The 17218-nt window shown below is 42.2% G+C and overlaps 1 protein-coding gene across 2 annotated transcripts in view; it reads left to right on the forward strand.

Annotated features, from left to right (window-relative positions):
• The window catches only part of SLC39A10 (solute carrier family 39 member 10), a 108758-nt gene that overhangs the window by 31059 nt on the left and 60481 nt on the right, over window positions 1-17218 (forward strand). The gene's annotated exons all lie outside the window — the stretch shown is intronic.

Here is a 17218-nt window from a genome sequence, read left to right on the forward strand (position 1 = left end):
GGAGATGTAGTAATATAATTGTGGTTCAGAAAGAAAACAGGCTTATGTGACAGAAATATAATTAAGTTCTTAAGGGGTGGCAGTTGATGGTCAAGTAAAGGACAGGCAGCAAAAAACAAGACGGGTTAAGAAGACAGCATACTTATAAAGCATCCTGATGAAGGGAAAGGCAGTGTTCTAAGTTCTCATTAAAGAATCTAAATAAGTAAATACACCAGTGAAAGAAATCTTATCAGTGCCCCAATGAAGAAGCAAAAGCTTTAATCAGAGGCTGAAAAAACTTCAAGAAATGAAGCAGTCAGAAGGGAAAGGTTGAAATATTGAAATATTTAATTGTTCCTTCATTTTCCACCCTCTCAGTCAGATTGTTTTTTCTTCTGGTTTTGCTTACCCTCTCTCCCTTTCCCAGTGAAATTCCAGTGTGGGCACAAATGGTTAGTCAAGTTTCCTTAGTATCAGTTCTCTCATCATCCGATCTTCTTTTAATCTTGTTACTGAGAAATATTAACACAATAGGTTCTCAAACATGTTTAAAAATAAAACAAAACCCACCAACAATGTACCCGCAGGCTATCCTATCTCACATTAGTTCGGCTTGGTCCAAACCAAAATATTCATCACTATATAGCAATGTGATCTAAACACTGTTGTATTCAATTTGCTTTTGATTGTCTCACTGTACTGACAGTAGAACCAGCTCTTCTCTGTTGATGCATTTTTTTGTATCATTGGTATCTAGACAAACTAGCTGAGATCAGAACCCTGGTTTTCTAAACACTCTGCCCTACACAAAGCAAGGCTGTAAAACCTTTGCAATACTAAGGTTAATCAATCCTTAAATAACAGTCTGCTGGGGAGGAGGCTGCTAGTTCAGAATGTGAAATAAGTGAAAGCAAGTCTTTGTTCACAGACTGAACTGTGGTTTCGGCACACAGTAAAATTACAGTATTTTACAAATAGCTGCGTGCCAAATGAATCACAGTAATAGTCTACGTGGAGATCCTTTATCTGGCCCCTTTGTGAGGTAATGCAGCTTAGACAGAGTTTGCATGGAAAAAAAATATTCTGTGTCTTTGGAAGCAATCAGTACAAACACTGACAGTATCAAGGAACCTGAACAGACAACAAGTTATGTTATTGCCTCTTCAATATAAAACTCAAAATAGAGCAGAGAGTCTTAGTGCATCAGACAAATAAATTCTGGTGGTCTTTGGACTAAAACATAAGACAAATATTGTGGCAGCCACCCCCAAGAGTGAGTTCTGAAGCTTCCAGAGATACGGTATGAACTTTAGGATCGGAAGATGTGTACAATGAAAACTGAAAGTCATCTTTTAAGCTGAAAATTCCAAACTAAGTGAAGTTAATTTCTCTCCCTAGTGAACAAAAATACATACTATTTGACATTTTGTGTGATGAATTTGGGGTCTTCAAAGGACTGAAGTGTGCAGGGGACTGAGTAGTGAAAACATTGCTTGAGGAACAGATGGGTAAAAACTTGGGTCTATAACCTTTCAAGACTTCCATATATTCTTATCTTATGCAGGTAAATCATCTTTTTTTTTATTTTACTTTACATACCACATATGTAAAGCTAAGTAAGCCTGTGTGTGCAAGTAAAATGCCTTCTGATGATCCTGCAAGGACAGACTGACTGTGGTAGTGCAGAACTTCTTGTAAGCATGTATTACTGTGCTTAATGCTGTGTGTGCATGTGCACAGTTATGTGACAGTGTTGCATCCCTGTAAGCATTCCAAAGCATTAATCCATTTCTGAGGACACTTTATTACTGACTTAATGGCAAGCATGCAGAAATGTGAAGAAACGAAATGTGGAGAAACGGGCTGCTGATTTACAGGTTAAAAGATTCATTAAACAGGAATTTTCACAGTCAAGCTGCAATACATATTGTGGGACTTTAGTAACAGCAGATTTATCTTATGCTGGTGTGAAGCCTAACCATGGAGTATTTTATCAGTATCATGAGCTATTATCAGCAACCATTTTTGTTAGAGTTGCACTGAAAAAGGTGAATAAACTTCAGTAATTGGGCTTTTACTTGAAACATAAACTACGATTTAACAGATTGCTGGAACAGATATGTTAAAATGAAACTGAATTGGGTTACTTCTTTAGAATATTAGCTGAGGTTAACAAATGGTGTATAAGAAAAAGAAATTTCCCAGAATTCCACTGTCAGCAGTTTAAAATGCATTCAACACTAACCATATGTGGCAAGAACAGAAACAAGTAACCCCAGCTGGAACACATCTAGAAGATGAGTTCGTGATTCTGTTGGCATTGTAACTGTTTTAAACTGAATTCTGAGCCCATCTCTCTGGTGTTGCCATGCTATTATAAAAGTAAGGGCAATTATATCAAACTCCTAGAGCGTTTGTGAATGCCCCATCCCTGGAAGTGTTCAAGGCCAGGCTGAAAAGGACTTTGGGCAACCTGCTCTAGTGGAAGGTGCCCCTGTCCATGGCAGGGGTTGGAACTGGATGATCTTCAAGGTCCCTTCCACCCCAAACCATTCTATGATTTGTCATTCCCAAAACATTAAAGAATTTTAGCAAGTGATGTGACTTATAGCTTATGAGTTCAGGATGAACAAGGTATGAACTTGGGAAGAAATAAATTTAGAAGTACCTTCTAGCCCTTTGATGCCAAAGGACTTTAAGCAACGCCAGCAGCAGATGTAACAACCTATTTTGTTTAGTGCCAATAGCCATTACCATTCCTTCAGCTTTTCTGTCCGTGTTCCCAGCTGTGCTAATCATTAAGTAACCCAAAGATGGCGGCAGTATTTAGAATCTCTGTGGTTCAGCCCTTAATACAGATGCTTAATCATAAGTTTGTTCTGCATACTGGTTTGTCTGCTGGAAGCAGCATTGATAACCAGATCTTGCTTTTCATTTTTGCCCTTTTCTCTTTATTATATATATAAGTAGTTTTGGTTTTCTTTTTGAGTAGTGATATTTTACGGGTATGGGTTTTAAAGTAGAAGAAATTTTAAATGTGAGGCAGAAACATTTAATTCAAGTAACCAAATTTGCAAACTTAAATAGTGGTAGAGGTTTTGTTTATGCTTGATGTGGTTTCTTATTGTTGTTGTAAGTATTAAAATGCTCAGTAATGTTCAGTTTGTTTTTCTATTTCACAGGTAATATTTTACCAAGAAAACTTTTATAGAAATACAGTAGCTTACAAAACTATAATGCCCGACTGCATTTAGAATTGCTTGTATCTGTATAACAAAGTGGGAAACTCAGAGGGGCTACGTTTTAAATTAACTACCTGAGCCATGTGATCTAGCAAAGCTTCTGAAGAATGAAAAGCATGTTTAATCTGGTAATGACTCATTTGAGTTCTTCCTAACAAAGCAATGTAACCGATGTTGATTTCTCAAAGGTTTCTCTCTCAAATCTACTTAACTTTATTCTTAATAACTTGGAAATAATCTCCCTTACACAAAATTACAAAAATTTAAGGCTAAGATTTTCAGGAGTCCAGTGAAGTCCAGGGGTGCAATGCCTATTGAACTTTAGTGGAAACAAAACAGACTTTCACAAGTGGCTCAGCCCATCATGTTGCTTTGCAGCGGTTTCATTTGAAAACACATTTGACTTTACTGAGGCTGTAACTGCCATGACAGAAAGCTTTGACGATCTCAACAATCTTAGTTATTCTTAATGTTGCATCTTTCTGCCTCCTTGATGCTCCTCTTCTTCCCCACACCCTCATCTGCTGCAGCATCTGGAAGAAGAGCCAGGAGGATATATGCAATGGACTGGCACCTCCAGCCTATGCCCCATCTCCCTGCAAGCGAGCATAATTCAGCTCTTCTCAAACTGTAGGGAGCTTTGCAGGGAGCAATCTTACAGCCACACACTTCTTCTCATGCTGTACCATATTTCTATCTGAGGTTTGAGGCTTTTTTGGTTTGCAGTGGGTTTTTTTTTACTATATAACAAACTTGCAGCCAGTTCTCAGATTGGCAGTCGGAGTGAGTTATCATTGGTAGTGCAGCGTGTCCTGCAGAGAATGGATAACTATGGTTAGTCAGTGTTTGAACACACCACTCATGTCAGTAATTCACTGAAGAAGTGGAGAAGGAGAGGTAGTTTTCTTTGTAACCCTTATACAGCCTCGGTTTTGGAAGTTACTGTGTATTGTAACTGCTAGTGGTTGTGGTGTCGATGCCTTCTGCATCATAACTTGTTCTGCCAGTGAAGGGATCTCATTTTTAGTTATTCTGTGGTGGGTGCTGCTGGCTTGCTTTGTGTTATTTGTGGCCTGTAATTCACTCTATATTTTCAGTAGCTTTATATGGACCTAGCTTGGACTCTTTTAGCACCATAATTCAAAGTGTTCCATCCTTTGCTCTCCTACTAGTTTCTCCAAAATGAGTTTATATATATAGACGTTATTTGATAATTATATATAATATATATTCTGTAAAGCCTACCATATAGCCACTCACTCTTCTAGATTCTTCATTGAAAATATATCTATTCTTTGTAGTTTAGGGGTTGTGGTTTGGAGGTTTTGGATTGTTTTGGGTTTTCTTTCCCTCCCCCCCCTTATGATCAAAAGAATGTAAAAACTTCTAAACTCTCTCCTGCTATTGGTCCTGCTCAGGTTTGAAATATGATATGCTACCATCATCATAGTAGGGGGCTTTTTTATGTAAGGAAATAAAAGGGTGGTATTCCACACCCACTTCAACACTCCCACACATGCACTTTCAGTTGCCATTTCATACGCCAGTAAAGGCCAACATGAATCACAAACATGATTTGTTGTCAAATACTGGTAAAAAAGCCTCAGAGTTCCTATTCTTTCCAATCTACACTACATACAGCCTCATTTTAGTTCCCTCTACACCATCCTTACATGGAGCTGTTAAAACATTTGCCATGAGGATTTTGCTGTCTTCTGTTCTGGAGAAATCAGCTCAGATAGCCTTTTCGTCAATTCTCCAGGATACAGGGGAGGACCTAAAAAAAGCTAGGAGGATTAACCAAGTTAATAAATGGTTAAAAGGGTGGTGTCATAGTCAGGGGTTTGGGCATCTTGAACAGGGGACCCAGGTTTGTAGGCCAGGTCTAGTGGGGGCAGGTGGAGCTGGTCTGATGATAAAGAAGGGAAAGAGCAGTTTTGGTAAGAGGTTTGCCAGACTTGTCAAGGAGGCTTTAAACTAGATGTGTTGGGGGAGGGGGGCATCATTCCATCCCAACACACCCAGTCAGTTGCCAGAACCTATCATAAATGCTTGGAGCAATGTAGAGATATCCCAGCCTCTCCAGCCAATGAGCTGGCTTCAGTTGGAGCTCAGCTCAGATGCCTCTATACAAATGCCCGTAGCATGGGGAACAAAAGAGAGGAATTAGAGATGTGTGCGCGCCTACGGGGGGTATGATATAATAGGCATAGCAGAAACATGGTGGGATGGCTCCTATGACTGGAGTGTGGGAATGGAAGGTTACAGGTTCTTTAGAAAAGACAGGCCTGGCAGGCAGGGAGGGGGAGTTGCCCTTTATGTTATTAGGGATAGGCTGGAGAGTATGGAACTCTGTCTGGGGACAGGTGAGCAGTCCACAGAGAGTTTGTGGGTCAGGGTTAAAGGGAATATAGCTATGGGGAACATTACTGTGGGGATCTGTTACAGACCGCCTGATCAAGGAGAACCTGCGGATGAAGCACTCCATAGACAGATAGGAAAAGCCTCACGCTTGCAGGCCCTTGTTCTCATGGGTGATTTCAACCACCCTGACATCTGTTGGAAGGACGGTACGGCCCGGCACAAGCAATCCAGGAGGTTCCTCAATTGTGTAGAAGACAGCTTCCTTCTGCAAGTAATAGAGGAGCTGACAAGGAGAGGTGCCATGCTTGACCTCGTGCTCACCAACAGGAAAGGGCTCTTTGGAAATGTGACGCTCCAGGGCAGCCTTGGATGCAGTGATCACGAGATGCTCGAATTTGAGATCCTCAGGACATTGAGAAGAGCGTGCAGCAAGCTCACTGCCCTGGACTTCAAAAGAGCAGACTTTGGCCTCTTCAGGTACCTGCTTAGTAAGGTTCCATGGGATAGAGCCCTAGAGGGCGGGGGGGGGGGAGCGAATACTGTTGGTTGATATTCAAGGATCACCTGCTGCAAGCTCAGGAGTGGTGCATCCCAACCAGAAGGAAGTGCAGCAGGAGGGGCAGGAGACCTCCTTGGATGGATAAGGAGCTCCTGAGGAAAATTCAGATGAAAAAAGAGGCTTATAATAAGTGGAAGCAAGGACAGGTGGCATGGGAAGAGTACAGGGATGTTGTCCGGGAAGCTAGGGACCAGCTTAGGAAAGCTAAGGCCCAGTTAGAATTAGACATGGCTAGGGATATTAAGGATAACAGGAAAAGAATTCTACAGGTATGTACCAAGTCAAAAACAGACTAGGGACAACATAGGCCCCCTCCGGAAGCTCTCGGGAGAACTGGCTACACAGGATTTGGAGAAGGCTGAGGTTCTGAATGACTTCTTTGCCTCGGTCTTCACTGGCAAAGGCTCTGACTGCACCACCCAAGTCTTGGAAGGCAGATGCAGGGACTGTGAGAATGAAGACCTTAGGCCCTCTGTAGGAGAGGATCTGGTTCGAGACCCTCCTAAGAACCTGAACGTACACAAGTCCATGGGAGCTGATGAAACCCATCCCCGGGTCCTGAAGGAGCTGGCAAATGAAGTTGCTAAGCCACTGGCCATCATATTTGAAAAATCATGGCAGTTAGGTGAAGTTCCCGATGACTGGAAAAAGGGAAATATAACCCCCATTTTCAAGAAGGGGAAAATGGATGACCTGGGGAATTACAGACCAGTCAGTCTCACCTCTGTGCCTGGCAAAATCTTGGAGCAGATTCTCCTGGAAGGCATGCTAAGGCACATGAAAATCAACCAGGTGCTTGGTGACAGCCAGCATGGCTTCACTAAGGGGAAATCCTGCCTGACCAATTTGGTGGCCTTCTATGTTGGGGCTACAGAACTGATGGACGGGGTAGAGCAGTTGATGTCATCTACTGGGACTTGTGTAAAGCATTCGATACTGTCCCACATGGCATCCTTCACAGAATCACAGAATCCTAAGGGTTGGAAGGGACCTCAAAAGATCATCTAGTCCAACCCTCCTGCAAGAGCAGGGTAACCTACAGTACATCACACAGGAACTTATCCAGGCAGGCCTTGAATATCTCCAACGTAGGAGACTCCACAACCCCCCTGGGCAACCTGTTCCAGTGCTCTGTCACTCTCACAGTAAAGAAATTTTTCCTGATGTTCACATGGAACCTCCTATGCTCCAGTTTACACCCATTGCCCCTTGTCCTATCACTGGACATCACTGAAAAAACCTAGCTGCATCATCCTGACACTCACCCTTTACATATTTGTAAACGTTGATGAGGTCACCCCTCAGTCTCCTCCAAGCTAAAGAGTCCCAGCTCCTTCAGCCTCTCCTCATACGGGAGATGTTCCACTCCCTTAATCATCTTTGTGGCTCTGTGCTGGACTCTTTCAAGCAATTCCCTGTCCTTCTTGAACTGTGGGGCCCAGAACTGGACACAATATTCCAGATGCGGCCTCACCAAGGCAGAGTAGAGGAGGAGGAGAACCTCTCTTGACCTACTAACCACACCCTTTCTAATGCACCCTAGGATGCCATTGGCCTTCTTGGCCACAAGGGCACAGTGTTGGCTCATGGTCATCCTCCTATCCACCAGGACCCCCAGGTCCCTTTCCCCTTCACTACTGTCCAACAGGTCAGGCCCCAACCTGTACTGGTACATGGGGTTGTTCTTCCCCAGATGCAAGACTCTACACTTTCCCTTGTTATATTTCATCAAGTTATTCCCTGCCCAACTCTCCAGCCTGTCCAGGTCTCGCTGGATGGCAGCACAGCGCTCTGGTGTGTCAGCCACTTCTCCCAGTTTAGTATCATCAGCAAACTTGCTGAGGCTACGCTCAGTTCCCTCATCCAGGTCGTTGATGAAATCCCTCATCCAGGTCGTTGATGAAAATATTAAACAACACTGGTCCCAGCACCGACCCCTGAGGGACATCCTTGTCTCTAAATTGGAGAGACATCAATTTGATGGATGGACCACTCAGTGGATAAAGAACTGGTTGGATGGCCGCACACAAAGAGTTGTGGTCAATGGCTCAATGTCCGGCTGGAGACCAGTAACGAGTGGTGTCCCTCAGGGATTGGTGTTGGGACCGGTCTTGTTTAACATCTTCATTGCTGACATGGACAGTGGGATTGAGTGCGCCCTCAGCAAGTTTGCCAATGACACCAAGCTGTGTGGTTCGGTTGATACGCTGGAGGGAAGGAATGCCATCCAGAGGGACCTTGACACGCTTGTGAGGTGGGCTGATGCCAACCTCATGAAGTTTAACCACGTCAAATGCAAGGTCCTACACCTGGGTCGGAGCAATCCCAGGCACAGCTACAGGTTGGGCACAGAAGAGATTCAGAGCAGTCCTGCAGAGAAGGACTTGGGGGTGTTGGTCGATGAGAAAATGAACATGAGCCAGCTTCAGTGTGCACTCGCAGCCCAGCAAGCCAACCGTATCCTGGGCTGCATCAAAAGGAGCGTGACCAGCAGGTCGAAGGAGGTGATCCTGCCCCTCTACTCTGCTCTCGTGAGACCTCACCTGGAGTATTGTGTGCAGTTCTGGTGTCCTCAACATATATAGCACATGGAACTGTTGGAACAAGTCCAGAGGAGGGCCACGAGGATGATTAGGGGACTGGAGCACCTCCCATATGAAGATAGGCTGAGAAAGTTGGGGCTGTTCAGCCTGGAGAAGAGAAGGCTGTGTGGAGACCTCATAGCAGCCTTCCAGTATTTGAAGGGGGCCTATAGGGATGCTGGGGAGGGACCCTTCATTAGGGACTGTAGTGACAGGACAAGGGGTAATGGGTTAAAACTTAAACAGGGGAAGTTTAGATTGGATGTAAGGAGGAAATTCTTTCTTGTTAGGGTGGTGAGGCACTGGGGATGGGATTGCCTGGGGAGGTTGTGAATGCTCCATCCCTGGCAGTGTTCAGGACCAGGCTGGACATGGCCTTGGGTGAGATGGTTTAGTGTGAGGTGTCCCCGCCCATGGCAGGGGGGTTGGAACTAGATGATCTTAAGGTCCTTTACAACCGTAACTATTCTATGTTTCTATGATTCTATGAACTGCTTGAACTCCAGCTCTCTGTAGAAATACTGGTAATGCCAAGGGTTCTCCTTCATAAAATTAATACAGCAAGAGGTCCCTCAGAATAGGACATTCCTGGATAAAATAAGGTGATAGAGCAATCTTTTTTCCTTTATTCCCCCCCCCCCCCCCCCCATAGCTCTCTGAGAATAGTAATAACAACTACAGCTAGGCAGCAGCAACCAACATTAGGATGTAGCTCAAGGCAGAGTTGGCTTCTCTTCTACAGTAGATGAAAAAATGTTGCAGAGTGATGGGAGTGATCATTTACCTACCTTTTGACTGCATGAGATAAACCCGCATTTCACTCATTTCTTGCACACGGTGGCCTCTTCTGCAAAATGAGGAAAAGGGAGAGAAAGAGATTTGTGTTCATTATCCACGTCCTTTATCAGCAGTCCTTACTGTACTGTAACCTCTGTACTCCCTTGCATTTGTTCTCAATTGACAGGTTCATTAGCATTGTAATAAAGTTCAGTAGTCATTGATGTAAACAATTAACATAATGACTCTGATATTTTCAAATATGTAGCTTGATCCACATCACGGGTGACCTCCCACATAAGTAATATGGTAAATGGTGCCCAGCTCTGTGTAGAGCACTTGTCTTCAACCCATGTTTGGGGCAATTGCCCTCTTTCAGTAGAGGAAGCTTTACCATTCAAATCAAGTGAATGTGTGTGCTTGTTTGCTGTCTTGGCAACACATGCCTATGCTATATTACATCTTTTTTTTTCTGTTTGTTTAAACATAGTACATGAATTTCGTAGTTGACAATGGTCATGAGCTGCAGAGCTCCGATCCATAGCGAAGATTAACACACCCTGTAGCTGAAGCGTTGCTTAGATTTTGTTTGGGCCCATCTCAAGTTAAGTCCAAACTAATAGCAATTTTCTATTTTTTTCTGCTGCCACTCCCCCAAATCATTTACAATACTTGCTTACCTTGGGGCTTGGGAGGGAAGCAGTCTTTCCAGCCAAACTTGCTATGTTGGCTTTTAATCAGCTGGCAGGAGGAGGCAAAGTTAAAACTTTTTTTTCCTATATTGATGACTTCCTGGCTGTCCTTCATACTTTGGTTCTTGCTTATAATCCCAAACCAGCACTTTTAGATCCACTAAGTACAGTTGGGCTTTGGAGGCTCATGCAGCAAAGACTTGGTTCATCTTAGGAGGTAGAGCAAACAGCAAAGGCTAATCAGGAGCCCTGCTGTGGGACTAGACTGCTTTCAGCAAAATGTTTCTAGTCTAATTGTAGTGGAGAAAGTCTAAAACGTATAAATCAATCAACAGATTTAACAGCTTGATGGACTCTCTTTCTTTTAAACTTAAGAAGGAAAACAAGGTAACTTTGAAAGTGGCAGACATGCTCCCTTCAGGCTTGCTAGAGTTCCATGAAGTCTGCAGCAGAGCTAGGACTTGTGTTGTTTCTAACTTCTATTTTGGACATGCTAGGAAGGAGAGTGAGAGCATAAAGAAGTGGCATCTCAGTAGAACTGTCAGCAAAAATTCCTGTCCTCTGATAGGGCTCTTTCACTACCTCTGAAACTGCCTCTCTGTGAGCATGACTCCTTTAGCTCCAGCTTTCTCTTAGTAGCATGACAGGTGTGACCTTCCTATTGACAGGCTTAACACAAGAAATTATATATTCCATAAAACAAAGGTGATAGTTATAAACTTGTGTAAGCATCTCAGGGAGGGGGAGCATTCTAAATTTTCAATTTTCAAATTTTCAAGGTCATTTTCAGTTTTGCCAGGAACCACCTCTCTCTTCTTAATCATTAACCAGAGTATCTACAACTAAAATCCATTCCCTGCACCATCCTCTCTATGTCAGACATCCAGTCACAACTAAAAGCAGCTACTAATTCCAGTCCTGTTGAGCCATGCTTCCCAGCTATACTGTTTTCAGTTCTGGTACTGGCCTCAGGATCTTTGCACTATGTTACAGTATGTGATGGCAGTATGATAATAACATCATCATACTGCCTCATCTTAAACAGGAGGCTTTTCCTGATTCAGGATCTTTGACTTCTTTGTCCTGAATCTCTCATTCATAGACTGTTCCCTTGTTTCCTAACTCAGAAGTTGGAAATGTTGTGAGTATATTACTGCAGAGAAGGACAGAGTAAGGTAACATATAATGCCAGTAAATCTAGTGACTTCTGTGAACTTCTTATATGCAGTTTGCAGTGACTGCTTTTCAATTCAGCTGATTAAAGAGTATGCAAACGTGTAACACTTTATATGTATATATATATATACACATACACATGGGTGTCAATTTTAAGGATGGAAAAGAGCCTAGAAAATTCTTAAACTATACAAGCTTTTACTAGGCTTCACAAAACTACTTTCCCTTTGGCCTTGGGCCCAGCATATCCATATTATAATCTCTTGGCATGAAGCTGTGACTTTGATGGTTTAATTCTTCTGAGAATAACTAATACTTCACCAGAAACTTTATTTAGGCACAGAAGAATGGGTGACCTTCAAACAAATCCTTTTTCTCTTACCCGAGAACCTGGCTGGAAATTGGCTGGGAAGCATGTGAAGCTGGGCACTGTACCACGAGCACTGCTGCTTCCTTTTACCTTGCACTTCACATCCCTAGGCCTTCTTTGATTGGTGTCACTGCAGTGAAGTATCTCTGGCTTATTCTTTGTGAGAACAAAGGGCTTCACAAGCTGGTTGCAAACCAGCTTACTTCTTGCAGAAGTGGTTCACCAGATGGTAGTTTTCTTGCCAAAAGGGAGGCTGAGCGCAGCTCTTGGGTTCCTGTTGACTTCCATTCTCACCACAAACTGGGTGATGCTGGATGCCTTCCGAGTTCTGAGTAAAGCAGGAAGATGCAACCTTGGTTGCCAAACAGTTATTACCTACCATTACCCTTTAGTTGCTCATTGGTATAATAGGTAAATGGCTGTAATACGGGGAATGCTGACCAGGAAGACAAACATTTCCATGTTCACGTGAGCTGTTTCCTTGCTCACAAAAGCCTAATTCCAAGTGATATGCTGCTTACTGCATAGAAGTGAACTAGGTTTTGCATTACTGTGGGAAAATCCGTCTGGTTTGGAAAGGGAGGCAAAAGAGATCAGCAGTAACACCTACACAGTTCAGAAACCCCATTTCCTCCAAACCATCAATCACTTTGCATGCTAGCAGTTTGTCAACAATATGAACTTTCACAGGGACAGCTACTGCCTGTCAGTCAGCTTAAACCAGAGAGCCGCTGGGTGAGAGGGAGTGGATATGGCATCCTGCTCTCCTAAAGATTACTTTGTCCCCAGAAAACAGTCCAGATTTCAGTCACACTGTGTAGGTGAGATGAGGTCATGGTGTCCCTAGTGCAAGTGATTATTATGGGACACTGCAGTCACCTTGGTGGGAGATGGTTCTCAGATCCCAACCTAAGCTTGGAATCTTACTGAACCTCAGTACTTCTGCTGCTGGGTGTTGCCATGAAAAAACAGGGAACACTTACAATTTTGGGATCCTTCAACACTGGGCTTCCCGGGTTGTGAATGCAGATGTATTGCAAAAGGCACTTTTGATAATAAGTATATTAACTACCAAATGCGTACCCTGTAGCATGATATTCTCTCCAAGAAAACAGGCAGTAATGAAACCAGATTGTGCTGGATAAGGAGTGCTCAACAGCCCAAACTGGATTTTGGCAGGAAGAGCATCACAAACAGTAAGACTCCCCAGCTTTAAAAAAAAAAAAATAAAATAAAAGGTCAGAAAAATACATAAAATTGTTAATAACCAAATATAATCAACACCTTGATCTTGATTCCAAGGAAAGGCACCTCAAGCCATTAGCTAGTATCTCAAAAGCAGGCACAGGCATTGGTTTAAAAATGGTACAGACTAAACTTAATGATGCTGTCTGCTGCTGGTTCTCCCATTTGGCTTGGCCTATGCTGACCTACTTAAGATACAAAGTCTAAGAGGCTGTTTGGTTTTTGTTGATAACCAGAGGCCCTTATGGTTTTTAAATGAATTATACAAAACAGATTATAACCCTCTGTTCTTCAAGAAAGGATGTTCCATGGTAGTAGTAAGAGGCAGTATGGTTAAATCAAGAGTGAATACTTGTTCTCAGCCCAATTTGATCTTGTCTATATTAAATAATGCCTGTCAAATTTGGGACACATAATTCCTATTGTGAGTATAAAATCCAGACGTGATAAACAGGAGGCCATTGTTTCTAGTGAGTATTTAGCTTCTATAAATAAACTGAGACCATATGTAAGAAGCTGCAGAATATGAAACCAAAGAAATCTAAACACTTATTGGTATATACATAAAACTAATATTTCACTGAGGAGAACAATCCTGATGAAGAACACAGAATGGCAGAGCAGTGGGATGGAGGGAAGGGGCAAAGAGGTGTGCGGCCTTCTGAGCAACAGAGATCATGACGTAGAAGGGACCATGGGCAGACAACCCCTCCCATATGAGCTACTAACACTACAAGACCTCATGGGCTGGTTTTGCGTGTGTGTATAGCATTTGTAGTACTCCAGTCCTTTTAACTGTACTACCTTTGAGCAGTGACCTATTGGATGCTCAGCAGTGTAGACCACTGGATCACCACATATCCAGAGGATGACAAGCTTGGTACTATAGTAACTTTATACTGACCAGCACAGTAAGATCAAATGTACAGCAATGTGTTATTAGCTATGTGTAGTAAATCCAGTACATGGTCTAACAGATTTCCAGCAGGCTGATGACTTGCATTCACACAGAACACCCATCAGGTTTCCTGCAACCTGTACCTGAGCCCCTCGGTTATGGAGGAGACGCAGTTCAGCCAGACTGAATTGAGTACGCAACCTAAATCAAGCACTCTAGCCAGAATTGTTGGTGAGGGCTGAAAAGGGAATGAATGTAAAGTGGCACAGACTTCTTTTCAAAGAAAGCTCAGAAAGAAAGAGGGAAGAGAACTGGAAGGAACGCTTTGGTCTTATGAATAGCTGTCACCAGCTAAACCATCCCTGGAGCAGCACACAGCTCATGGGAATGTGTGGGGGAAAAAAAGGCAGGTATTACCACATGCAAAAATCATGATCCTATTCAAGTTAATGAAAGCTGAATGGCTCATACTGCATCTGAAGAGTGAAAGCTTAAATACCATCATAGCTATGTGTAAGATCTTGTCCCAGATCATCTAATCACATGATTAACCAATTGCTTCTGGCAATCCAAGACAGTAACTTGTATAGGAAAGCCATTTAACATTTTTATTCCATGCACGCCAAACACGTTCCATTTCCTACAGTCAAACATGCTGTATTTAGGGCTTGGGGTGGGTGTTTTGTATCTGTATTTTGGTGTTTATTTCCTAATAAAATGATCAAGCTCTAGGCACTACAATCTCCTGTAGTTTTCACCACTCTAAAACTAAGGCAAATTGCTAGTGCTTTTATGAGTTAATTTTCTTCATTCTTTGTTTTGATCACAGGACCTGTCCTACTGATTTTTACAGGACACATGCTGTCTTCCTGCTGATTCATTCCCTCTGGGGAAAAAATGTAGCGCTGTCCTCCTGCATCTTACCTATGGGAGGTATCTTTCAGGCATGACTCCCCATGCTTCCTAAATATGATTATGTTAAAATCTGCTTTCAAATGAAGAAGTTAATGGTTAGCTCAGTTTTGGGGTGTGAGGGTTTTATTCTTTTGGTGACTTGTAACATGCCAAATTCTGAATGTTCTAAGTCTGACCTTCATGAAAACAAATTCTCTGGTATTTCATAGCGGGGGAGAGGTGTGGTGGGTGTGAAACTGGAGATTCTCTAACCATCCTTCAGACAGCTAAACAATAGCTCCCAGGGCTGTGCTTTTAGGGTTTGTGGCTTTTTTGTTAAACAGCTTCTCCAGAACTCCTGTCAGCTGGCAAATGCAAGGTGAATTATCAGAGTGACTAAATGACAAGGAAGGGAAAGATTCAACAGAAACAAACTGAGGCATTGAAATGAATGGGATTGCAGCAAAAGTTAAGTACTATGTGTCTTCAGAATTCAAGCCCTAAGTAACAGTTTTGGTTTTACTGTGAGGAATTTCTTGTACAGCTACTGTTTTTCTTCCAAAGCATTTTGAAATATATTTACATCTAAGGGCTGGTTTGTGTTGTATTTCAGATAAAGTGTTGTATTCAAGGGAGATCCAAGTGAGTATAAAATCAGACCAATGCTCCTCATTATTTAAGAGGCAACTTGTGCTTTTCTTTGCTATAATCCAACCTCATTACATACATTACATAGTGATGTTCTCCCTAATCACTTTGGCCATTCTAGGTGTTTTGTGAATAGAAGATGTGTCTCTCTTTATCTCCCCTGCATTCACATCTATTTGTTTCTTTCTTATCAGCAAATACCTATTCATTGGTCCTATCTTTTTTTGCATTTATCTGCATTAAAATGTGTGTCACTCATTACCTCAGGGTTTGTACATAAAGTCTCCTGCATCTAGCAGTCCTATTCTTCCTAGCTATTGCATCACCTAAAAACAAAACTACTTTTTATAGCAGATACTTGTATTTCTCTGCCTTATCTGTTTCTTAGTTCAGTCAGTCAATTTTTGCAATTAGACTGTGCTGAAGTCCCGTGAGTTTGACAGAATTGTAATCATCCTTAGAAAAACAAGTATTTTTTTGTGCAAGAAAGAAAAAAGTTTCTGACCCTTTTCAGAAAAGAGCTTTGAGAGTTATTTAGACAGAAAATTTACGGGTCTGCAAGCTTCAGCTATATTAGCTTTACCCTGAAATAAAATTCCAGCACCTAGGAGGCAGTTCATATTTAAATGTAGATTTCTAGTGAGCTACTTATTATTTTCTGTCTTATGAGTGTACTTAGGAGGACTACTCAAAGATTTTTCTCTCAACTGCTCTGTAGTCATAATGATATTTTTTACTCCTCAGAGTACTAAACTGTAGGTACATATGTAGGTATGTTCACACTGATTTTTCACATAATTTAAAAAATCCTACCATAGATAATATAATTTCTTGTAATGATGTTAAAATGGCATCTTGTAATGATGTTCATGGCAAAATGTTAAAATATACAGAGAATGCAGCAGAGCAATAATGAAAGGTAAATTTGATTATCTAAATGAGGTCTTGGTAATTAATGTTGATTTGTAATCTTTGCCTTGTAGATATGTAATAAGCCTTTCCAAAACAGTTGCATCAGATTTCTAGTATTTTATCCAGCTAGGGGAACCAAACGTTACTATTATTTAACTCTATAATTATGTGATAGGACAAGCGGTGATGGGTTCAAACTTAAACAGGGGAAGTTCAGGTTAGGTATAAGGAAGAAGTTCTTTACTGTGAGGGTGGTGAGACACTGGAACAAGCTGCCCAAGGAAGTTGTGAATGCTCCATCCCTGACAGTGCCCAAGGCCAGGCTGGACAGAGCCTTGGGTGACATGGTTTAGTGTGAGGTGTCCCATGGCAGGGGTGTTGGAACTTGATGATCTTAAGGTCCCTTCCAACCCTAACTATTCTACAATCATAAAACTCTAAAGCACTAGAAGGGCTTGGATAGGCAAGGCTCTCACATGTAGTACTGAGACCCTCCTGGGTGGAGGACAATTCTTTCCTAACTGCCTCTCTTCTGACTAGCAGAACATGATCCCTTTTGCCAACTGCAGCTACTTTTCCTCCAAGCTGACCTTCTGCTCAGTGGCAACACTGCTTTCCACTGGATGCAGGTAACCTGGCAGGTATAGAGGCCAAGGGGGTTTATTGCTGGTGTGAAGAAAGTGCTGCTTCATGCTTGGCTGGGGATAATGAACAGCTTCTGGGGATAATGCAAATGGAATGGTGAAAATTTAAAACTAGATTAGGAACATCTGAAAACAGACTTTGACACATGGCACAGAATAGACTGGCTTTAGTTTCCAACCATGTCACTTTTCAACTGTGTAACTCTATCCCAGTTGAATGATCACATAGTATT

Source organism: Pezoporus wallicus, unplaced genomic scaffold, assembly GCF_028554395.1.
Source record: "Pezoporus wallicus isolate ANWC-B61680 ecotype Strahan unplaced genomic scaffold, APGP_CSIRO_Pwel_v1 contig_4710, whole genome shotgun sequence".
In the NCBI taxonomy this organism is placed as follows: Eukaryota; Metazoa; Chordata; class Aves; order Psittaciformes; family Psittacidae; genus Pezoporus; species Pezoporus wallicus.